Genomic DNA, 24,932 nt, shown 5'->3' with positions numbered 1-24,932 from the left:
TTCACGAAGCCAGACGTGCCTAGCTAACTACTATCTCCAGCAGCAATTACAGCATCTGACTCATTTGTACTTTTAGTCAGAGAAAAACGCATCACCTTGGAATCCTGATCTTGTGAGTTCTTCTTTGTTACAGGAAACAGAAGGCTCTGATGAATTAGGATGGGACTTTAGTTCTTTTCCACGGTGTGAATTTTTCAGTGTGCTTGTGAAAGATCACATTGACATCTATAATTAAAGAGATCTGTCAGCATATTTTAATTCAATTCAGTTTCTTTCTTTCTTTTTTTTTTTTTTTTTTGAGACGAAGTCTCGCTCTTGTCCCCCGGGCTGGAGTGCGATGGCGCGATCTCGACTCACTGCAACCTCTGCCTCCTGGGTTCAAGCAATTCTCCTGCCTCAGCTTCCCGAGTAGCTGGGATTATAGGCGCCTGCCACCACGCCTGGCTAATTTTTGTATTTTTAGTAGAGACGGGGTTTCACCATGTTGGCCAGGCTGGTCTCAAACTACTGACCTCAGGTGATCCACCCGCCTCGGCTTCCCAAAGTGTTGGGATTACAGGCGTGAGCCACCGCACCCTGACTGCCTGTTTCCTTTTTTTCATACTATTTAAGCTACCAAAAAGTTGTTTATTTTATTTTTTTGGGACAGGGTCTCGCTCAGTTGCCCAACCTTCAATTCAGTTTCTATGTAGAAAACACTTTGTTAGGTACTGCTGGTACAAAGACTGTAGCTGGGATTTTCTTTTTCTTTTTTTTTAGACTGGGTCTCACTGTGTCACCAAGTCTGGAGTGCAGTGACACAGTTGTGGCTCATTGCAGCCTCAACCTCCTGGGCTTAAGCTATCCTCTCACTTCAGCCTCCATAGTAGCTAGGACTACAGGCACACCCCACCATGCCTAGCTAATGTTTTAATTTTGTAGAGACGGGGGTCTTGCTATGTTGCCCAGGTTGGTCTTGAACTCCTAGCCTCAAGTGATCCTCCTGCCTTGGCCTCCCGAAGTGCTGGGATTATAGATTTGAGCTACTGTGCCCAGGCTGTGCTGGATATTTCTTTTTTTTTTTTCTTTTTTTTTTTTTTGGAGACAGAGTCTTCCTCTGTTGCCCAGGCTGGAGAGCAGTGGCACAATTTTGGCTCACTGCAACCTCTGCCTCCCGGGTTCAAGCGATTCTCATACCTCAGCCTCCCAAGTAGCTGGGACTACAGACGCACACCACCACGCCTGGCTAATTTTTGTATTTTAGTAGAGACGGGGTTTCACCATTTTGGCTAGGTTGATCTCAAACACCTAACCTCAAGTGATCCACCCAGCTCAGCCTCCCAAAGTGCTGAGATTACAGGTATGAGCCACCGCACCCAGCCTCAATGGCTGGATATTTCTAAGCTGGATCACATGAGCATTTTGACAGAGATTATGGTGAGCTACAACTTCATGAGGAGTTAGCAGAGAGAGCAATAAAATTCCTAATAGACCTGGGTTCCACTTGCTACATTTTTTTCTTTCTTTTTTTTTTTTGGAGACAGAGTCTTGCTCTATCGCCCAGGCTGGAGTGCAGTGGTGCGATCTTGGTTCACTGCAAACTCTGCCTCCTGGGTTGACGCTGTTCTCCTGCCTCAGCCTCCCGAGTAGCGGGGACTACAGGCGCCCGCCACCACGCCTGACTAATTTTTTTGTACTTTTTTAGTAGAGACGGGGTTTCACTGTGTTAGCCAGGATGGTCTCGATCTCCTGACCTCGTGATCCACCCGCCTCGGCCTCCCAAAGTGCTGGGATTACAGGTGTGAGCCACTGTGCCTGGCCTTTTTTTTCTTTTTTTAAGAGACAGGGTGTCACTATGTTGCCTAAGATGTACTCAAATTCCTGGGCTCAAGAGATCATCCTCCTCAGCCTCCAGAGTAGCTAGGACTATAGGCATGAGCCTTCACTCCCTGCTAAATGAATTTTTCTAGCAGCAAGACCTGGGGGACAATTCCTTAATCTCTCCAAAGTTTAGTTGTTTATCAGTTAATACAACCCTGGTGTCACAAGGGCTGTTGTAAACATTACATGAGATAATGCCCATATCACTCTTAGCACAGTGTCTGGCTCTTAGTGAGAATGTCACAACAGAAACAGAACCTAGGCCAGGCACGGTGGCTCACGCCTGTAATCCCAGCACTTTGGGAGGCTGAGGTGGGCAGATCACCTGAAGTCAGAAGTTCGAGACCAGCCTGGCCAATGTGGTGAAACCCCGTCTCTACTAAACATACAAAAATTAGCTGGGCATGGTTGCAGGCGCCTGTAATTCTGGCTACTCGGGTGGCTGAGGCAGGAGAATTGCTTGAACCCGGGAGGCAGAGGTTGCAGTGAGCCGAGATCGCACACCACTGCACTCCAGCCTGAATGACAAGAGTGAAACTGTCTCAAAAAAAATAATAAAAAGAAAAAAAAAAAGAAACAGAACCTAAAACATTCTGTAAAACTGGGCTGTTTCTTGTCATCATGACTCAATAGTACTGTTCCTGGCACACAGCTGCAGATCATACAATACCTCTGCCTGCAAATTCCATTTTTCCAGCTAGAGGCGAAGGCAAACAATTCCAGCCAACATCACCTAACACTGTGAACACAGTAAGGTCCCTTTCTTCCCTCTCAGCCTTGGTGGTGACACCTCTCTCTGCCCCCACTCCCCTAGGAATGCAGCGAGCTTTGCTCTTTGGGGAGGCTGAGCAGGGGGATTGGGATGCCTGCGGCTGCTGGCAGCAGTGCTAGGGAGAGGGGCCTTGACCTGTCCTGGCGTCTTTAGTTTCTGGGAGCCCACTCCTTTCTAACAGGGTTTGCCCACTGAGCACTTGAGAACTTGTGCCCTGGAAATAGACAGGACTGGGTTTGAATCCCAGCTCCATGACTTACATTCTGAGTCATCTCTATCTAGTGACCTGTGTAATGAATATTTCCTACCTGTCTTGGTTCAGGCTGCTATAGAAACTACCATAGACTAAGTGGCTTAGAAGCAACAGTGTTATTTCTCACAGTTCTGGAGGCGAGAAGTCTGAGATCAGGGTGCCAGCAGGGTCAGGCTCTGGGGAGGGCCCTCTTCTGGGTTGCAGCCTGCTGACCTCTGCTTGTATCCTCCCTCATATGGCAGAAAGAGGGCTGGAGAGATCTCTGGGTCTCTTTGCTAAGGGCACTAATCTCATTCTTGATGGCTTTACCCTCATCACCTAATCACCTCCGAAAGGCCCTACCTCCTAACACCATCACATTGGGGGTTTAGAGTTCAACATATGAATTTTGGGGAAACACAAACATTCAGTCTCTTAACACTTGCTGGATTAATGAGGTAATGTACCTGTAGTACCCAGCACATACAAATAACTCAACAAATACTTCTTTTCCTCTTCCTCCTCATTATTATTTATTCTGCATATCTCTATCTGAGCAAATACTGGGTTTCTTCTCTTCAACTCCTGTTCCAGTAATCTATATAGATATTCTACCTTCCAGGGTTATTTTGCTTAGTATTTAATGATATTCCCATCCTATATCCATTTTCTTAAGTTCCCATTCTAGTACGAAAATGAAGTGAATCCCCTTTGTTAATAAATTTTAATGTCATTTAAAAAAATACAGGCCAGGCTTGGTGGTTCATGCCTGTAATCCCAGCACTTTGCAAGGCAGAGGCAGGTGAATTGCTTGAGGTCACGAGTTCGAGACCAGCCTGAGCAACATGGTGAAACCCTGTCTCTACTAAAAATACAAAAATTAGCTGGGCATGGTTGCGGGAACCTGTAATCCCAGCTACTCAGGAGGCTGAGATTGGTGGATCCCTTGAGCCCAGGGAGGTTGAGGCTGCAGTAAGCCATGATTATGCCACTGCACTCCAGCCTGGGCAACAGAGTGAGACCCTGTCTCACACACACACACACAAATAAAAATAAATTAAAAAACACCTCTTCACTAGCAGATCTTCTCCAAAGCTGGCTCCCAGTTCTGAAGGGTATCTTTTAACACTAAGTAAATGGTGAGGAGATTCAAATTACTTGGCCCACTTACAAGTGAAACTGTTTTCCAAGATCATCCCAGTTTCATTTCTCCAGGAAGTGGAAACTGTGTCAGCTGAGAAGATCCTAGCACTATTTGAGGATATCCTTGAGATCTTCTAGATGGTCATGATTAACCCTAAAGCTAGCATCCACTGTTTTCAAGGCACTGTTTCCTATCAACCAAACACAGATCTTAACCTCAAGGAGTTTGAAATGTTACAGGGGAGATAAGATACGTATATAAAGAAACATAATATGGAAAGCAGTAAGTATAAGGCACATACAGAAAAAGTACAACTGAAGTTCAAGAAAAGATTTATTTTTGACTTGGAAAGTTGGGAAAGGCCTTGTGGAAAAGGTAGTCCTCATACTTGGGACTGGAGAGACTGGAGGAAAAAATTGGATGTGCAGAAATAAGTGTCAAAGGAAGGGAAAATTACTACCTGTATTTAAAAAATTTTTTGATGGCAACAGTTTTCACATTATGAGGGATGCTACAGAATTCCTTCTGTTTTAGGAGAAAACATGGATGGGTCTTTTGGTTATGAAACGCAAGCCCTAAGGAAGAGAGGGAAAGTAGAAGTCCAGAGGAAGCTGAATTCCTCTGGAGAAGCCAATAAATCTGTGTCTTTCTTGAGACAGAGATGTTGTTGCAATGTCAAATGATATTTATGTCCTTTGGGCAGGCCTCAGAACAGAAGTTCAGGAGGCTTAGAACTCAAAGGAGGAAGGAGGTAATGAAATTCTATGAAAAAAGAGAAGTCAGCAAAGGGCAACATGTTGTGGGTCAAGAAGAGTGGGCCAGTTACTAAATTCTCCATGGCAGGAGCCAACCGACTTCAGCAATGGCGGTACCTATTAAACACTTCCGTTATCCAAAATAGGCCGGGCGCAGCGGCTCACGCCTGTAATCCCAGCACTTTGGGGTACCGAGGTGGGCGGATCACTTGAGGTCAGGAATTTGAGACCAGCCTGGCCAACATGGTGAAACCCCGTCTCTACCACAAATACAAAAATTAGCTGGACGTGGTGGTGTGCACCTGTAATCCCAGCTACTCGGGAGGCTGAGGTAGGAGAGTCGCTTGAACCCAGGAGACAGAGGTTGCAGTGAGCCGAGATTGTTCCACTGCCCTCCAGCCTAGGTGACAGAGCGAGACTCCATCTCAGAAAAAAAAAAAAAAAGACTGATCAGGTTTCTGTTTTCATGGGCTTACATTCTAGTGAGGGAAACAGAAAGATAAACAGATGATAGATAGCAATAATTGCATTGTAAAGCTTTCAGGTAGGTTGATATAATAGCACTGGTGGCTACTTAAGACCAGGATGGCCAGGAAAGGCCTCTCTGAAGAGGTGGCTCACACCTGTAATCCCCGAACTTTTACCATTTGAGGTCTGAATGGTAATCAGCAGCTAGGTAAGTAAAGATCTGGAGAAAAGAGCATTCTAGGGAAAGATCTCGATCTGTACAAAGGCCCCAAGGCTGGAACAAGCTTGGCTTGTTCAAAGAACCCAATGGCCAGGTGGCTGCAGCACGCCATGGGGGAGGCTGGGAACATGCACTGGAATGTGAGGTTGATTTTTACCCATGAAGCAAATGAAATGACATTCTGTAACATATCAACCAAAAAGCTAGAAGCCACAGACTCCTGACTTGAATATGAAGAGTATCTTGTTTTGAAATTTTTACATTTATTTATTAAGAAACTGTAAAAATTTCAGATTAAAAATTAATAGACTATCAGCACCATAAGACAGGATGAGGGCTGGGCACAGTGGCTCACGCCTGTAATCCCATCACTCTGGGAGGCCAAGGCGGGCAGATCCCGAAGGCAGGAGTTTGAAACCAGCCTGGCCAACATGGTGAAACCCCATATCTCTACTAAAAATACAAAAATTAGCCAGGCATGGTGGTGTGTGCCTGTAATCCCAGCTACTTGGGAGGCTGAGGGAGGAGAATCACTTGAACCCAGGAGGCGGAGGTTGCAGTGAGCTGAGATCGCACCACGGTACTCCAGCCTGAGAGACAGAGTGAGACTCCATCTCAAAAAACAAACAAAAAAACAAAAAACAAGACAGGGTGAAAAAAATCAGTAGAATATAAAACAAAAGTGATGAAGATATGTGATTAAAACAAAAGTGATGAAGATATGTGATTAGTACATACTCCAACATCAAGAAAAGAATTAACAACAAAAATTTCAGATTCTACAGAAAGTACTAGTGTTAAGAGGAAGAGACAACACTTGAATAGAGGTAATAAATAAGCTTCTAGCTTGCTGGATAATACCATTAATGAAGATAAGGGAAAGATAGGAACCCCTAAGAAAAAGATTTTGAGTTCTTGCTGATTTAACACAAAATATTGACACCAGTAAAAGTCACATAACGCTGAGGATTCACCACTAAAACAAGGACTTCAACAACAAACTCATAATGGTTATTGTCAAATCAAAGAATACTTAAGATTAATCTTAACAAGAAAACATGAAATGCCCTAAAATCTTACAGCTCATTTGGGATAGAAAATTGATAGAGGTTTTAACAACAGTCCTAAAATTTTACATAATAATGAATCAGGTAGTTGAAAGACACTCTTTTAAAATATCATAAAAAACAAATTTCGGCCGGGTGCGGTGGCTCACGCCTGTAATCCCAACACTTTGGGAGGCTGAGGCAGGCAGATCACTTGAGGTCAGGAAGTTCGAGACCAGCCTGACCAACATGGAGAAACCCAATCTCTACTAAAAATACAAAATTAGCCAAGCATGGTGGCGCATGCCTGTTATCCCAGCTACTCGGGAGGCTGAGGCAGGAGAATAGCTTGAACCTGGGAGGCGGAGGTTGCAGTGAGCCAAGATCGCGTCATTGTACTCCAGCCTGGGCAACAAGAGTGAAACTCCATCTCAAAAAACAAACAAACAAACAAATTTCAAGCAACCATGCTGGAGGACAGAGAATTATCTTTCTACCCTTTCCTTAGAAAATGAAATTAAAAATGATATTTAGGCTGGGCATGGTGACTCATGCCTGCCATCCCAGCACCTTGGGAGGCCGAGGCGGGAGGATTGATTGAGCCCAGAAGTTTGAGACCAGCTTAGGTAATCTAGTGAGACCTCGTCTCTACTAAAAATAAAATGAAATAAACTAGCTGGGTGTGGTGGCACACACCTGTAGCCCAGCTACTCAAGAGGCTGAGACAGGAGGATCACTTGAGCCCAGGAGTTTGAGGTTGCAGTAAGCTATGAAAAAAAAAAAAAAAAAGATATTTTAAATTGTCATATGAAGAGACAAAGACTAGTGAAAAAATGTAGCAAAAAGTATTCTAGTTGTGTTAATAAGTTAATTCATAAAAAATATATTTTGGGCTGTGTGCAGTGGCTCACACCTGTAATCCCATCACTTTGGTAGGCTGAGGTGGGAGGATTGCTTGAGCCCAGGAGTACAAGACCAGCCTGGGCATCAGAGTGAGACCCTGTTTCATTTTAAAAAATTACATACATATATATGTAGTAATAAATATATAATATAGTAATAAATATATAATTATGGTTATTTTCCTAAACTTGGTGATATTTTTTGCAAGTTTTTGAAAATTTGAAATTTATTGTGGTTTCTTCTTGGATTCTAAACAAATATTCATTTTCTTTCTTTTCTTTTTTTTTTTGAGACAGGGTCTAGCTCTGTTGCCCAGGCTGGGATGCAGTGGCACAATCATAGCTCACTGCAGCCGGGATCTCCCAAGCTCAAGGGATCCCCCTGCCTCAGCCTCCCCAGTTGCTGGGACTACAGGGACATACTACTATACTCAACTAATTTATTTGCTTTTTATTTGAGACAGGGTCTCCCTGCATTGCCCAGGCTGGTCTCGAACTCCTAGGCTTAAGCAATTTTCCCACCTCAGCCTCCCAAAGTGCCAGGATTACAGGCGTGAGCCACTGTGCTGAGCTAAATATTCATTTTCAATTTAGTGTTTTATTTGTGTTTAGGCCGGGCGCAGTGGCTCACACCTATAATCTCAGCACTTTGGGAGGCCGAGGCGGGTGGATCACCTGAGGTCAGGAGTTCGAGACCAGCCTGACCAAATGGCAAAACCCTGTCTCTACTAAAAATATAAAAATTAGCTGGGTATGGTGGTGTGTACCTGTAATCCCAGCTACTTGGGAGGCTGAGGCAGAAGAATCGCTTGAGCCTGGGAGGTGGAGGTTGCAATGAGCTGAGATCGTGCCACTGCACTCCAGCCTGGGCAACAGAGTTAGACTCTGTCTCAAAAAATAAAAAATTAATTAAAAATAAAAGTAACAATATTTGTGATTTTATATTTTTTTTCGTAAAGAGGCTCCTCCCTCTTTACGAAATTGTGTAAGTTCCAGGAGCCACAAAACCTAAATCTTTCCCTAGGTACAAGAAGATATACGGTTTGCTGCTAAAGAAGGGATTTGGATTTTATTCTGTGTATGACGGGAAGCTATTAGACGAGTGACGAGCTGATTCATGACATTTTAAAAAGATGGCTCTGGCTGCCGGGTTAGTTAGTGGGGGAGATGGAGGGGGAGGCTGTGTCCATGTTTGTGGTGACAAGGAGTAGGGGGTTCCCAAAGCTGTGCAACAGCCAGAGTCTCTGGAGAAAAAGCCAGGACAGGTATTCAGAGCAGGAGGAGGTAAGCCCCAGAAGTAAGCATTGGGCACAGGTTAGCTATGATGGTCATGATGACCACTTACCATTCAGCTAATATATACTGAATGCTTACTTCCGGAGAAGGTGAAATAACCCTGGGTGGGTTCAGAAATATTGAAGAAGAGATCGAGTTTCCTATAGGATGGGGGATTAAGTTAGGGAAACTGATCTGAGAAGGCTTGGGGACTTAGGGACACATGATTGGCAAGGAGAGAATAAAAAGACACAGAGGGAGCGAACACAGGACATGCAAAGGTAAAGGGACAAGTGAGACATTAGGTGGGCTGAAACACAGGACACAACAGCAGTAATAGCTGACACTTCCACAGTTCACCTGGTGCCATTACTGGGTTTTGCACATGTTAACTATTTTATTTTATTTTATTTTATTTTATTTTATTTTGTTTTGTTTTATTTTGTTTTGCTTTAATTTTTGAGACAGTTTCGTTCTGTTACCCAGGCTGGAGTGCAGTGGTGCAATCTTGGCTCACCGCAACCTCTGCCTCCTGGGTTCAAGCGATTCTCCTCCCTCAGCCTCCCCAGTAGCTGGGATTACAGGCATGCACCACCACACCCGACACATTTTTGTATTTTTAGTAGAGACAGGGTTTCACTGTGTTGGTCGGGCTGGGCTCGAACTTCTGATCTCAAATGATCCACTCACCTCAGCCTCCCAAAGTGATGGGATTACAGGCGTGAGCCACAGCGCCCAACCTAACCCATTTATTTTAGAAAGAGAAGCTGCAGTCAGATCATGGTCTGCTCTAAGTTAAGAAACATGGACATATTTTATGGATAGTGGGGAGCCACTCAAAAACCACTGAAGGTTTTTGAGCAGGTATTATTAGGAAATAAAAAAGAATAATCAAGATCACTTAGCTAGGGGGGCCTAAAGACCTCCTGAAATTTTGAGCAAATATTTGTGTGAATGCTTCTTTTCCTGGGGAGAGTTCATACCTCCCATCCAACCTCAAAGGTGTCTGAGATTTCAACAAAGGCTAAGGAAGGTCGGGTGTGGTGACTGGAGCCTGTTATCCCAGCATTTTGGGAGGCTGAGGCGAGTGGATTGTTTGAGTTCACAAGTTCAAGGCCAGCCTGGGCAATATGGTGAAACCCCATCTCTACAAAAAACATAAAAATTAGCCAGGTGTGGTGGCATTGTGCTTGTAGTCCCAGCTACTTGGAAGGCTGAGATGGGAGGATGAGATGGGAGGATGGCTTGAGCCCGGGAGGCAGAGGTTGCAGTGAGCTGAGATTGCACCGCTGCACTCCAGCCTGGGTGATGGAGCCAGACTGTGTCTCAAGAAAAAAAAAAAAGTTAAAAATCACGGACTTAGTGGTTTCAAGCCTAGATGACCAATAGGATGGTAGTAACATGAATGCAAGTAGGGGTCACAGGCAAGACATAAGGAGGTAGGGTTGGCTGGAAGAGCAGAGACACGGTCTCTTCCCTCTGAGATATGTTGATTTCACAGTGTTATAGATGGGTCTCGAATAGGCAGTAGAGACTTGGAACCCAGCTCTCCAGAGATGGGGCGAGGCTGCTGCCACAGGCAGGGGAGTGATCCTCTATCACAAGCTCGAGTTTGAATGACATTGTCAAGGAAAATCAGAAAAGAGGGCCAAGGACAGATCTTTGAACACTATTTGATCTGACTGCCATACCTTTTCCTAAGTGCTTTCTGACAGATTTTTTTTTCTACACGGGAAATTCACATTTTGAACTTTAGTTCCTAAAATACATTAAATTATACTTGGCTTCTAAGACGAGGCAGGAGGGGATGCACATAATGACTACTTATGTGGCTTCTCATCTGAGGAAATTATCTCTTCAAAATGATCAGGTGCTCCTGACCCTGTTCTTATGAGCGTGGGCATTTTTGAGCTAATTTTGGAAGTGTGAAGGATAATTGTTAGCACTCAGAGGACCTAGTTCTAGCCCAGTGTTAAAATCTCGGGAACTGGCTGGTCACAGTAGCTCAAGCCTGTAATCCCAGCACTTTGGGAGGCTGAGAAAAAAGGATTGTTTGAGTCCAGGAGTTCAAGATCAGGCTAGGCAATATGGCGAAACCCAAAAATACAAAAATTAGCTGGGCATAGTGGTGCATGCCTGTGGTCCCAGCTACTAGGGAGGCTGAGGTGTGTGGATCACTTGAGCCTGGGATGCGGAGGTTGCAGTGAGCCAAGATTGCACCAGTGCATTCCAGCCTGGGTGACAAAGTGAAACTCCCTCTCAAAAAAACAAAAAAAGAAAAAAAGAAAAGAAAGAAACCCCATCTCTACTAAAAATACAAAAATTAGCTGGGCGTGGTGGTGAGCACCTGTAATCCCAGCTACTCAGGAGCCTAAGGCAGGAGAATCGTTTAAACCTGGGAGGCAGGGGTTGCAGTGAACCAAGATCGTGCCACTGTGCTCCAGCCTGGGTGACAGAATGAGACACTGTCTCAAAAAAAAAAAAAAAAAAAGATTAAGGTAGATTGCACATTGATAGCTCCTATCCTGGAACAATGGTCATAATCCAATAACACTAAGAAATATCCCAAAGAAGCCGGGCGCGGTGGCTCACGCCTGTAATTCCAGCACTTTGGGAGGCGGACGCGGGCGGATCACCTGAGGTCGGGAGTTCGAGACCAGGCTGACCAACATGGAGAAACTCCGTCTCTACTAAAAATACAAAATTAACCAGGTGGTGGCGCATGCCTGTAATCCCAGCTACTCAGGAGGTTGAGGTAGGAGAATGGCTTGAACCCGGGAGGTGGAAGTTGTGGTGAGCCGAGATTGTGCTGTTGCACTCTAGCCTGGGCAACAAGAGCTAAACTCTGTCTCAAAAAAAAGATAAAGAAAAAAGAAAGAAAAAGATCTCAAAGAAGTGCCATCATTTTCCTGAGAGTCTGTTTAATTTTGTGTGGGTACATTATTTCAATAAGAAAGGAGCAGCTGTTTTAGTCTGTCATACCCAGAAACTACCTGATAGCCAATATCATGAAACTCTGCGGAGGCAGTAAAATGCTATAAGTGGTCATGATGATCACCATGGCTAACATGTACTGAACACTTTGGTTTTTGGAGACAGAGTCTTGCTCTGTCGTCCAGGTTGGAGTGCAGTGGTGCAATCATAGCTCTCTGTATCCTCAAACTCCCGGGCTCAAGCGAGCCTCCTGAGTAACTGGGACTACAGGCATGAGCCACTACACCCAACTTTGAATGCTTACTTTGTACCAGGCCCTGAGTTAAGGCCATATATTGGCCGGGCAGGGTAGCTCACACCTGTAATTCCAGCACTTTGGGAAGCAGAGGCATGTGGATTGAGTCCCAGCGTTCAAGACCAGCCTGGGCAACATGGCGAAATTCCATTTCTACAAAAACAAACAAACAAATAAACATTAGTCGGGTGTGGTGGCACATGCCTATAATCCCAGCTACTTGGGAGGCTGTGGGAGAATTACTTGAGCCCAGAGGTTGTAGTGAGCCAAGATGGTGCCACTGCACTCCAGCCTGGGCGACAGAGTGAGACCTCATCTCCAAAAAATAAATAAATGAAACAAATTTTTAAAAAAGAAAAAAAAGGCTATATATTCATTACTCATTTAATCCTCACAAAAATCCCATCAGATGAGTTTTGTTAAAGGTCTTATTTTATGGATGCAGAAATTGAGGCTTAGTGAGCAAAGTTTATGCTTCTAACCACCCCCAGACTGTTCCTGCTTTACTCTGGGCAAGACTCATCTGCAGACCTTCGTATGGCCATGTCCAGCCTTGTGGGCCTGGATCATCCATACAAGGGGCAGTAGAAATAAAGCCAAGAGTAAACACCCTTAGATCCACTAGGCTGCACTCTAGCCCTGCCCCTGTGCCATGCTGCAGCATGCTTCCGCCCAGCTCTGAACCCTGCCCGTCTGGCTTTAAATACCTGCTTATTGTCCCTACTTCCATGCACTTCAAACCCTGCTGGCTTGCCTTAGGGTGCAGCTGGGTTTGGCCCCACCACCTGCAAAGGTTGGGGCAGAGCTAAACAAACAAGGACTTGGATTAGCTGCACCCTGTGAGTCAAGGCCAGTTTTTTGTTTGTTTGTTTTTTGTTTTTGTCACCCAGGCTGGAGTGCAGTGGCGCGATCTCGGCTCACCCCAACCTCCGCCTCCTGGGTTCCAGCGATTCTCCTGCCTCAGCCTCCTGAGTAGCTGGGATTATAGGCACCTGCCACCATGCTCAGCTAATTTTTGTATTTTTAGCATAGACGGGGTTTCGCCATGTTGGCCAGGCTGGTCTCAAACTCCTGACTTCAGGTGATCCACCCGTCTCGGCCTCACAAAGTGCTAGGATTACAGGCATGAGTCACTGTGCCAGCCGAAGGCAAGGCCAGTTCTAACAGGAACGTGCTCAACTCGGAGGAAGTCTCCTATGGCTGGCAGAACAAATACTGGCAGAAAAGGGATACTGAGATGCCTGCCCAGCAGTGAGGGCTGGAACTAGATAGAATTAGATTGCCAAAGTGGACAGGTAGAGGGCCAGGACTAGATGTCATAGGGCAAAAGGCACAACGTAGAATATCAGAGGCTTTCTGATAACAAGGTAGCACTGGGTTGAGAAATTCAAGAAGGGTCAATATTTAAGAACCAGGATAGATGTCATAGGGTAGACTTTCTCCTCTTTTTCCCCGTTACGGGTTGAATTGTGTCTTCCCCAAATTCTTATGTTGAAGTCCTAAGGCGCAATACCTCAGAATGTGATCTCATTTGCAAACAGGGTTGTTACAGATGTAAGCAGTTAAGATGACGTCATTCAGGTGGCTTTAATCCTATATAATTTGTGTACCTATAGGAAGGGAAATTTGGGCCAGGCACAGGGACTCACAGTTGTAATCTCAGCACTTTGGGAGGCCAAGGAGGATGGATCGCTTGAGCCCTAGAGTTTGAGACCAGCCTGGCCAACGTGGTGAAACCCTGACTCTACCAAAAATACAAAAATTAGCCAGTCTCATAACCCTGTCTCAAAATAAATAGATAATTTCTTTAAAAAAAAAGGGAAATTTGGAAACAGAGATACACACACAGGGAGGATGTTGTGTGAAAATGAAGGCGAGATCAGGGTGATGGTTCTACATGCTGAGGAATGCCAAAGACTGCCAGCAAGCCACCAGAAGCGAGGGGAGAGGCATGGAAAAAATTCGATCTCACAGCTCTCAGAAGGAACCAACCCTGCTGACACCTTGACCTTGGACTTCTGACCTCTAGAACTGTGAGACAATACACTTCTGTTGTTGAAGACACCCAGTTTGTGGTCTGGTCTTGTCTTTTTTTTTTATTTGAGACAGAGTCTCGCGCTGTTGCCCAGGCTGGAGTACAGTGGCATGATCTCGGCTCACTGCAACCTCCGCCTCGTGAGTTCAAGCAATTCTCCCACCTCAGCCTCCTGAGTAGCTGGGATTACAGGCGCCTGCCACCACGCCTGGCTAATATTTTGTATTTTTAGTAAAGACAGGGTTTCACTATGTTGGCCAGGCTGGTCTCGAACTCCTGACTTGTGATCCGCCCGCCTTGGCCCCTCAAAGTGCTGGGATTACAGGTGTGAGCCACCACACCAGGCCCAGTTTGTGGTATTTTCTTACAGCAGCCCTAGAAAATAAATGCACCTCTTTTCTCTAAAACTCTAGGCCTGTTCCAGTCTGCTTCTGGCCAATCTAGTCCTGGTTTCCTGAACCCAGGCTTCAGAAGAGGCAGATCTGCAGAGAGCTTTTCAATAAAAATGGCTCCAGCAGAGCTCATGGGTATGCAGAGCTCATTGGAAGTTGGCAGGCAGAGTAGCATGGGGACCTTACACTCCACCTTGCAGGGTGAAGATACTCTGTGTCCTATGTTCAATGTGGTTTAAGGGAGACGGTTCCCAATGTAGAACTGGGTACGTACTAACTCTCTTGAGGGATGAAAATATTTAACCTGGAGCATGGATTTTGCTTAACATGATTCATAAAAATCTTTGTTCTCAGCCTCTCTCCCCATCACCATTCAGGCTGTTACCAACTTGCCTTTTATCTGACAAAGGTAGCCAGTTTCCGTGGTTACCTACAAGCATACAGCAAGGTGCCATTCCCAGGAGACCCCTGGATTAAGCAAATAGCAAGACAGGGGCCTCTGGCACAAGGAAAATAACCTGGATCCAATGATCAGAGTGGGATACTGGGGGCAACTGGATTTCAGGAGCAAGTTGGAAGCCCAGTTATTATAGCTGGGCATGGAGCCAGAGGCAGAGCAGCAAGCCTAGTACTACGGTCTGCTGGACACTGAGCCCTTCCTATGAAGCAGGTGCTACAGCAAGCACCTCATGTGCCTTACCTCCTTTGGTCCTTGCCTACTTACCAAAGCACTCAGTTTTATAGATGGAGGAACTCATGTGACACGTTGAAGATCACATGGCCGGTAGGTAACAAGGATTTGAACCCAGGCGCTGAATACCTTCCGTTTATCCCTCCAGCTGAGCTTGCTGTCCTTCTCCACCCCAGAGGCTGACCTCATGAGCTGCATCAACAGCCTCCCTTTCCCCGCTAGCACCAGTTGGGTCTGTTAGTGGAGAGCCCCACAGACAAGAGGGAAGAAAGGAGAGGGTGCTTTTGGCTTGTGGTGCCACAAAGTGGTTTTCTCTATAGAATCTTCTCCTTCTATTTCCTTCTCTGTGTCTTTGAATCTAGAGCTGCTACTGCTCTATCCCTTGTGGTTGTCCAGTGCCCACTCTTTTGGAGGAAGCCTCTTTATAATAAGTCCTTCTTGACTTATGGTCTTTCTGGTAAGACTCTGACTGCTGTACCAGGTCTGTCTACTGCTGAAGGCTTTAGCCTGAACTCCCATGCTACTCTTCTCTTTGTTTTCCAGCCAGCATGGTGATTTGAGTCCCAGAGCATTGGATCAGTGCTTTTTTTTTTTTTTTTTTTTTTTTTGAGACAGAGTGTTGCTCTGTTGCCCAGGCTGGAGTGCAGTGGCGCAATCTCAGCTCACTGCAACCTCCACCTCCTGGGTTCAAGCGATTGTCCTGCCTCAGCCTCCCAAGTAGCTGGAATTACAGGTGCATGCCACCACGCCCAGCTAATTTTTGTGTTTTTAGTAGAGATAGGGTTTCATCACGTTGGGCAGGCTGGTCTCGAACACCTGACCTCAGGTGATCTGCCCACCTCAGCCTCCCAAAGTGCTGGAATTATGGGTGTGAGCCACCATGCCCAGCCGGATCAGTGCTCCTTAAACGCCTGCAATCTAAGGTCAGCATTGGTCTCTGAGACTTGGCACTGTGGGAAAGAGGTGCTAAGCCTGAGGTGGGTACTCAGTGGTTACAAGTGTGAGGAGAGGGCACGGCAGAGTCTGGAGAGCTAAGCAGGGCCTGACACTCACCTACAAGGACCTTCCATTCCCACGTGGTCCTTCTGTTCTGGCAGCTTCCCAGTGCTGAGCTGCTGCACTGGAGTTTAGCTAACTGTTCAGCTGGAGGGAACAGTCCCTGCAAGCCTGCCTTCACTTCAGACACCAGCCACAAGTTTGTGGGTTTGCAGGACCACCCTCACTTCAGACTATATGGCTACAAACTCAGAGGTTTTCAAAACCACCCTCACAGAATGATTCACAGAACTCAGGAAGTGCTATACTTACGGTTACAATTTTATTTTATTTTATTTTATTTTTTATTTTATTTTTTGAGACGGAGTCTTGTACCGTTGCCCAGGCTGGAGTGCAGTGGCATGATCTTGGCTCACTGCAAGCTCCGCCTCCTGGGTTCAAGCCATTCTCCTGCCTCAGCCTCCCGAGTAGCTGGGACTACAGGCGCCTGCCACCACGCCTGGCTAATTTTTTGTACTTTCAGTAGAGACGGGGTTTCATTGTGTTAGCCAGGATGGTCTCGATCTCCTGACCTCGTGATCCGCCCGCCTCGGCCTCCCAAAGTGCTAGGATTATAGGGGTGAGGCACCGCGCCCGGCCTATGTTTACAGTTTTATTGTAGCAAAGAAGATAAACTCAAATCAGCCAAGGGAAGAGATGCAAGAGCAGATTTCAAACGATATCCACTTGAGGAGCTGCTGGTCATCATCTCCCCATAGAATCATGGAGTCTTGAGCATGATGTGTGATAATATATAGTACAGATGCCCTTTGACTTACAATAGAATTACCTCTCAATGAACCAATTGAAAATATTGCAAATCGAAAATGCATTTAATACACCTAAACTACCGAACATCACAGCTTTGCCTAGCCTACCTTAATTGTGCTCAGAATGCTTATATTAGCCTATATTTGGGCAAAATCATCTAATGTAAGGCCTGTTTTATAATAAAGTGGTGAATATCTCATGTGATTTATTGAATACTGTATACTGCATAGAAATTGTGACAGTTTTGCATCATCATAAAGTCAAAAAATCTAAGTCAAACCATCCTAAGTCAGAGACCTTCTGTATTGCCAACATGAGAAGGTCACCTAAGCCTTTGGTGTTCAGGGTTTTTGTGGGAGTTCAATTACAACGAATTTTGGTATCTAGTCCTTTCCAGAGGTCAGAACTGATGTGACATGACCCAAAGCCTTCATCATAAATCACACTGTTAGACTGCTCAATGGCCAAAGCCTATAGGCAAACAAAAACAGTCCTATCAGTCAGGACATTCCAGGGGTCTAGAGATCACCTCTTGGTAGCCAAGGACAACAGCCAGACCTCTCTTTGGGGCAGGTTAATTCTTCATTACACAACGACTTTGCTCCTTTAGCATCTATCAGACCTTCCCACTTGGCAGTATTCCTAGTGTTTGTCTCGCCTGGCCAGCACAGTGCTGTTATCATCCATGTGTCCATCGGAGTGTGGGATGGAGCTCAGGAGACACTTGATTCTGTCTATGGTGAGCTTACCAGCTCTTACCCATTGCAAGACTCACCACTGCAACCACTATCCCTGCTACTGTGGTGGTAAATTTCATGTCTTTATTCCATTGTTGGGAAGGGATATCTGCTTTACAAAAGAGTTTCTCAACTGGGTGCAGTGGCTCACGCCTGTAATCCCAGCACTTTGGGAAGCTGAGGGGGTGTGGATCACCTGAGGTCGGGAGTTCGAGACCAGCTTGACCAACATGGAGAAACTCTGTCTCTACTAAAAACACAAAATTAGTCCGGCGTGGTGGCGTGTGCCTGTAATCCCAGCTACTGGGGAGGCTGAGGCAGGAGAATCGCTTGAACCCAGGAGGCAGAGGTTGCAGAGAGCCAAGATCGCACCATTGCACTCCAGCCTGGGCAACAAGAGCAAAACTCCGTCTCAAAAAAAAAAAAAAAAAAAAGAGTTTGTCTTTGGGGCACTAGGGGAAGAGTCTACAATCTCCTTCTAAATGCCCTTGCACAAATCAACTGCCTCCCTGCTCTTGTGCTTTGGGGCCATTATTAGTAAAATAAAGGTTGCCTGAACACAAGCACTGTGATATGACAGTTGATCTGATAACCAATAACCAAGAGGGCTACTAAGTGACTAACAGGGCGGGGAGCCTGGATATGCTGGACCGAGGGATGGTTCATGTCCCCGGTGGGGTAGGGCAGGACAGCACAAGCTTTTATCATTCTACTCAGAGTGACACAATTTAAAACATTTGATGCATTATTTCTGGAATTTTCCATTTAATATTTTCAGACCCCTGTTGACCGTGAGTAACTAAAATCTGGGAAAACAAAACCACAAATAAGTGGGGGGACTATTGTCCGTGCCCGGCTCTCGTCTTAGGCCTCTTGAAAGCCGTGGATGTGTCTTAGTCATCTTTGATACCTCCATTGCCTACCACGAGCTGGTCCCTCACAGTTATTCTGTAAACCGACTTCTCTAGTTCACTTGCTCAGCAATACACTGCATTGAATTTCTGTAGATGAGAATTAGCAGAGGTGCCTCTGAATGCACACTAGCCCAGTCTTTAATAACACATCTTTATTTGGAAGAGTTATTCTGTTTACAGATATTACCTCTTCTAATCCTTGCACCTGTGAGATAGGTGCTCTTACTACCCCCATGAACAGATGAAGGAAGAAATTGAGGCATCTATAGAGAGCAACTTTCCCAAGGTCATCTAATCCCCAGGTGGCCCAGTGGGGACAGAACCAGGTCTGTTGGATTCCAGAGCTCCAAGTCCTTAACCACTATTCTGTAATGGCCTGGGGTAGTCCAGTGAGATCAATGCAATTATAGGTCATTTCCAGGAGAAGATTTAGCTTGAAATCGTGCTTAGAGTTAAGAATACAATTATAAAATGAAGTGACTTTGAATAATCTTTGAAGAGGTGAAATGAAAGCTAGTGATTATGACTGAGAATGCACTAGAAGTAGAAAAAAAAATGATCCTGGTTTTTAAGGCAGTAGGAAGCCACTGTTAAGTCCATCAGGTGAAAAGAGATCATCATTAAATCCACATGTAAAACACAAGCTGAAACATTTGTGTGTTGTTTTTTCTGATCTTAGAGTAATCTTTACTTTGCAGCTCTCTTTTTTCTACATTTTTCACATTGGACGGACAATGTAGCCCTGTACTTTAGGGTTAATTTCTTTCTTTCTTTCTTTTCTTTTTTTTTTTTTTTTGAGACAGGGTCTTGTTCTGTTGCCCAGGCCAGAGTGCAGTGGCATGATCACCATTCACTGCAGCCTCCATCTCCTGGGCTCAATTGATCCTCCTGCCTTGGCCTCCCAAGTAGCTGGGACTATAGGCATGCACCACACCCACGTACATTTTTTTTTTTTTTTCTTTTTTTTTGTCGAGATGAGATTTCGCCATGCCACCCAGGCTGGTCTTGAACTCCTAGGCTCAACTGATCCACCCAACTCAGCTTCCCAAAGTGCTGGGATTATAGGTGTGAACCACTGCACCCAGCCTTCAGGTTAATTTTTGTTTTTATACATGTAATGTCATGTGCTGCATAATGAGGTTTGGGGCAATGAGGAACTGCATATATGAGGGTGGCCTCATACGATTATAATGCCATATTTTTACTGCATCTTTTCCATGTTTAGATATGTTTAGATACACAGACACTTACCATTATGTTATGATTGCCTACAGTATTCAGTACAGTAACATGCTGTACGGATTTGTAACCCAGGAGCAATAGGCTATACCATATAGCCTATGTGTGTAGTACACCATAGCATCTAGGTTTGTGTAAGTAAACTTTATGATGCTCGCAAAATGTTGAAATCGCCCAGTGATACATTTCTCAGAATGTCTCCCATCATTAAGCAGTGCATAACTGTACACAATAGTATAAAAGGGTAGCATTGCCTAAAGATTTCTAATTAAAAAAAATCAAGCTGGGAGCGGTGGCTCACGCCTGTAATCCCAGCACTTTGGGAGGCCGAGGCGGGCGGATCACGAGGTCAGGAAATCGAGACCATACTGGCTAACACGGTGAAACCCCGTCTCTATTAAAAATACAAAAAAATTAGCCGGGCATGGCGGCGTGCTCCTGTAGTCCCAGCTGCTGGGGAGGCTGAGGCAGGAGAATGGCATGAACCCGGGAGGCGGACAGTGCAGTGAGCCGAGATTGTGCCACTGCACTCCAGCTTGGGTGACAAAGCAAGACCCCATCTCAAAAGAAAAAAAAAGTTCCCTGTCTGATCCCTATATACTTCTACTCTCTTGAGACAATCACCTCAGCTGTCAGCTGTTCCTTCTAACATTTATAATCACTTTTTAAATAATATGTTTTTATTTAACTTCTTAGCTGATAGATTTTAGGTATAATCTATTGATTTCCCACCATCATAGATGAGGGTTTCCCTTTTCCATATCACCTTTTCCACTTCCCTTTCTCCCACCTTCCCTATGTAAGCATATTGACATCTCATATCTCTTTTTCTACCTAAGCATATTGACATTTTATGTTATATCCAAAGTCAGTGTTTATATTATTATGGCTGAGCAAATATTGGTGACAACCAAATCAGACAGTATTAAATAGTATTCTATTTTCAACCACACCTCCTTTCTTGTATTTACATTTTTCCTATATTAAAAATTGCAATTTTTTTATTTGCCTGTTTGCCCACGAACTCATCCAATTTTCCCCCAAGCATTTCAATACCTCTGTCACTTACATATCAAAATGTCTCCCAAATATTCGCACATGTAATTTCCATAGTTTTCCTAGAACTCTTCCAGAAACTTCCTTTGTTCTGTCTGGGCAGAGTGCTCTCAACAGCTGCACACAACTGACAATCTGGGAATTCCTAGCTTTTTGTTTTTATGTGTCATTAAAATGTAGAAAACAAAACCAACCAAAAAAAAAAAACCACATACCTTCTAAAGTTTGTTTGTTTGTTTGTTTTTTGCAAAGTAAATCCCTATTTGATTTTTTAAAGTAATCTACTAACTCACTGTTTCAACTGTTTCCTCATCTGCAAGTTTGTTACTCAAGGATACAGTTAGAACACAAAAAGTTGAACGGCAGCATTAATGAGGAAAATTTTCTCTTTATTAAACCCTTCCATCCAACAAGTAAAAAAAGAATGTTTGAATTAAACTAACACCATTTTTTTTTTTGAGATGGAGTCTCTCTCTGTCACCCAGGCTAGAGTGCAGTGGCACGATCTCAGCTCACTGCAACCTCAGCCTCCAGGGTTCAAGCAATCCTCCCGCTTCAGCCTCCCGAGTAGCTGGGATTACAGGCACCCGCCACCATTCCCAGCTAGTTTTTGTATTTTTAGTAGAGATGGGGTTTCACCATGTTGCCCAAGCTGATCTCGAACTCCTGGCCTCAGGTGATCCACCTGCCTGGGTGTCCCAAAGTGCTGGGATTATAGGCATGAGCCATCATGCCCAGCCTAAAATAACACCATTTTGTAATTTTTTTTTTTTTTGAAACAGGGTCTCACTGTAACCCAGGCTGGAGTGTAGTGACCCGATCACGGCTCACTGCAGCCTCAATTTCCTGGGCTCAAGTGATCCTCCTGCCTCAGTCTCCTGAGTAAGCTGGGACTACAGGCATGCACCACCAAGCCTGGCTAATTTTTGTATTTCTTGAGGAGATGGGGTTTCCCTATGTTGCCCAGGCTGGTCTCAAACTCCTGGGCTCAAGTGATCCTCCCACGTTGGCCTCCCAAAGTGCTGGGACTACAGGCGCCACTGCGCCTGGCCTGTATAATTATAATTTTTTTTTTTAAGACAAGGTCTCATTGTGTCACCCAGGCTGGAGTGCAGTGGTACAATCATGGCTCACTGCAGCCTCAACCTACTGGGCTCAAGCCATCCTCCCACCTCAGCCTCTTGAGTAGCTGGGAGCACAGGCCCACCATGCCCAGCTAATTTTTCTGTTTTTTTCTTTCTTTCTTTTTTTTTTTTTTTAAATATTTAGAGACCAGGTCTTACTATGTTACCCAGGCTGGTCTCAAATTCCTGGGCTCAAGTGATCCTCCCACCTCAGCCTCCCAGAGTGTTGGGATTACAGACATGAGTCACTGCACCCAGCCTTAAAGAGACTTTAAAGACACATTGATAAATTGCAATATGTGGACCTTATTTTGATCCTGACTCAAACAAATATAAAATTATGACATTTGTGGCCGGGTGCAGTGGCTCACGCCTGTAATCCCAGCATTTTGGGAGGCCGAGGTGGGTGGATCATGAGGTGAGGAGATCGAGACCATCCTGGCTAACACAGTGAAACCCCATCTCTACTAAAAATACAGAAAATTAGCCGGGCGTGGTGACACACGCCTGTAGTCCCAGCTACCCAGGAGGCTGAGGCAGGAGAATGGCGTGAACCCGGGAGGCAGAACTTGCAGTGAGCCGAGATCGCACCACTGCACTCCAGCCTGGGCAACAGAGCGAGACTCTGTCTCAAAAAAAAAAAAAAAAAAAGACATTTTTGAGACATTGAAAATTTAAATGCCAACTAAATATTTGATCATATTAAGCAATTCTTGTTTATAATTGATACAACTATTTTAAAAATCCTATCTTTTAAAGATATGTACTGAAATAATTACAGATAAATAAATATGATGTATTACCTTTACATCAGAATAATATGAGAGTTTGAGATGGGGCAAGCAGGTGGAGGTACAGATGAAACAAAGTTCATCATTATTGAAGCTGAGAAATGGCACACAGGGGTTCATTATACCATTCTTTTTGCTTTAATATATGTTTGAAAGTCTCCATAATAAAAAGTTTGAAAATGTAATCTAGAGATAGTTATACCACAAACTAAATTAACTCTTCTAAAGCATGGGCTAACTATGCCAAAAAATGCTCAACCTGGCTGTGGTGGTTTTAGGACAATGGTCCCCAAATTCTTTGACACTCATCCCATTAAGCAGTGGGCTCTATGTCCTCTGCTTTTGAATCTGGATGCGCTTATGATTGCTCTGCCTAATCCAGTACAGAGGAAGTGCTGGTGTGTGACTTCTGAGGCTGGGTCATTAAAGGTGCTGCAGCTTCCTCCTGGTTTTCTTGGGACCCTTGTCCTGTGGGAAGTCAGCCACCATGTAAGAAGTCTGACAACCTTGAGACCACCTGCTAGAGAAGCCATGTGTATGCAATCCAGGAGATAGTTCAAGCTAAGCTCCCAGCCAACTGCCTGCATCAACTAGCTGCCACCCAATGCAGGGTGCCATCTTGGATGTGCAGCCCAATCTTGTCTTCAAGCAACTGCAGCTCCAGCCAGCATCTGACTGCAGCTACCTGAGAGATCCCAAGACCAAACTGCCCATCAGTGTTCTTCCCAGTTTCCTGACTGTCAAAATCATGAGCAAAATAAAATGGTTTTGTTTGGCTTGGAATGGCGACTGACTCCTGTAATCCCAGCACTTTGGGAGGTCAAGGTGGGAGGATCACTTGACTTCAGGAGTGTGAGACCATCTTGCACAACGTAGTGAGACTTCATCTCTACAAAAAATTAAAAATTAGCTGTATGTATGTTGTGGCATGCACCTGTAGTCCTGGCTACTCAGGAGGCTAAGGCAGGAGGATTGCTAGAGACCAGGAGGTTGAGCCTGCACTGAGCCATGATCAGGCAACTGCACTCCAGCCTGGGGAAACAGCGAGACTCCGTCTCAAAAAAAAAAAAAAAAAAAAAAAGCCACACACACACACACACACACAAAAACAAAAAAACAAAAAACAAAAAAACAGTTTTCTTTTGCACCACTATGTTTTCGGGTAATTTTTAATGCAGCAATAGTAACTGAAACCATCATCAACTATAAGAACTAAAATTAAGGATATACAGAACAATAAAATTGCTTTTCACTTTTCAAAAGCATTAACATTGTGACTGCAAATGTCATTAATCTCTGGGGATATTTATATTCTCACTCATAAGTTGAGGTGTGGAAAGAGACTTAAGTCACTTCTATTTTTTTTTCCATTTTTTATAAAGATAGGGTCTCCATATGTTGCCCAGTCTGATCTCCAAGTCCTGGCCTCAAGTGATCCTTCCACCTTGGCCTCCTAAAGCTCTGGGATTACAAGTGTGAGCCATTGTGCATTGCCAAGACTTTTCTAATCAATAACAACAAAAGTAGGCAAATGTTTATTTTATTCACCTAGGTTTTCACTTACATGCAAACTTTTATTTAAACATTTCTTATTTATTAATAACTAATAAACTTATTCATTCTTTCAACATATATTTGACCCAGGCACTATTGCTAGTTGCCAGGCACTGTTCTTAGATCGTTTAAGGGCACTCATTTACCCAAATTTAGGCATGGTATAACCACAGTAGGGCACCTGACTTTCTAATTGCTCCTTCTCCCAACCCTCTTCGTGCTTTTGCAGGCTTAATAGAGTCAGCACTAGGACACTCTTTTCATGATTTCTCATCTTTTCAGAAAAGATCTTTTTCTTCAGTAACTACCACATATGATACTGAACTCTGCTCATTTGAGCATATAAATATTGAGGAAACTGGCATTACATTCCAGGTAGTTCCATGGCAAAACTGCTTCAAGACAAATAGAATGTATTATTCTACACAATACTGTTTGGGACTCTTAGGGTACATTTCTGGACTGACATTTTGGAGTTTGGGCTTTCTTTTCAGAATGGAAATGAGAAGCTCTAAATCAAACGAAGTGTAATGTCTTCTTTGCTAGGCGCTACTGTGAGAATACAGGCCTAAGAAAGACTAATTCAAATTTTAAGGAAATGTCCCCGGTGAACCTGGGCTCCAGTTCAAAAATGTTTTCTGCCTGACATGGTTTTATTTAAGAAAAAAACAATTTTACAATATTTATCCT

The 24,932-nt window shown here is 44.5% G+C and overlaps 1 long non-coding RNA gene across 1 annotated transcript in view; it reads right to left on the bottom strand.

Annotated features, from left to right (window-relative positions):
- The window catches only part of LOC109026839 (uncharacterized), a 63,491-nt gene that overhangs the window by 22,681 nt on the left and 15,878 nt on the right, over positions 1-24,932 (bottom strand). The window contains exon 2 of the long non-coding RNA XR_010133595.1: positions 96-225. This is a non-coding gene — a long non-coding RNA (uncharacterized lncRNA). The remainder of the gene's footprint in view (positions 1-95; positions 226-24,932) is intronic.

The sequence above is a fragment of the Gorilla gorilla genome, chromosome 4 (genome assembly GCF_029281585.2).
Source record: "Gorilla gorilla gorilla isolate KB3781 chromosome 4, NHGRI_mGorGor1-v2.1_pri, whole genome shotgun sequence".
Taxonomy (NCBI): Eukaryota; Metazoa; Chordata; class Mammalia; order Primates; family Hominidae; genus Gorilla; species Gorilla gorilla.
The sequence above is the reverse complement of the archived record's forward strand: the minus strand, read 5'-3'. Positions and strand labels throughout refer to the sequence as shown.